We start from the raw sequence: 761 nt of genomic DNA, 5'->3' as shown, positions 1-761 counted from the left end.
AACCAAATATATGGTTCAATACAGAGAATGTGTCGTCATCAGAAGTTCATAAAATGGCCAAGGCCAAAGAAGTCTAAGGAAACTGAAGCTCAAATGTTAGAGTCCTTCATGTCCTACATGTCTAGACAAAAATTGCCAGTTTCAGTTAGCATTCATACTCTCATGTGAGAAAAGATCCAAAGTCGTATTCTTCTCTGAACCTTCAGCCAAGAAAATGCTATTTTCTTTTACACGAGAAGCACAAATTATAAATGCGCAAAAAGTTACATAATAGGAAGCAGGGAGATAAATGTTTCTCAAATTAGGTGATCAAGAGGTGGAGGGAGAAGGGGGGTAAGGAAGGGAAAATGGGATTAAAAAAAAAAGGAATGGAGATGTGTTCTCTATGTTTACCAACTGCCCCAAGGAATGTAAACATTACATACTGCATGTGTGTACTAATAAGTACATTAAAAATAGCAACAATAAGAATAAGTAAGTACTTTGTACCAGATACTTTTCTGGGAATAGTGCATATAGTAACTCATTTAATTATCACAACAACCCTAAGGCTTCATTATTATTATCATTCACATTTAATAGTTGAAGAACTTGAAGGAGACAGATGTAACCTTTCCCCAAGGTCACAGAGCATGTCACGTTTTCACCACAATATCATTGTGTAACTAATTCCACTCTTTATTGAAAAATCACCGGTTTGTTGAAGCCCACTTTCCTTGAAATTATAGCACCAGAGTGATCCCCACTGTAGTCCAGGCTTA

This window comes from Fukomys damarensis, unplaced genomic scaffold (assembly GCF_012274545.1).
Source record: "Fukomys damarensis isolate Sample0158 unplaced genomic scaffold, DMR_v1.0_HiC HiC_scaffold_16, whole genome shotgun sequence".
NCBI classification, from domain to species: domain Eukaryota; kingdom Metazoa; phylum Chordata; class Mammalia; order Rodentia; family Bathyergidae; genus Fukomys; species Fukomys damarensis.
The sequence above is the reverse complement of the archived record's forward strand: the minus strand, read 5'-3'. Positions refer to the sequence as shown.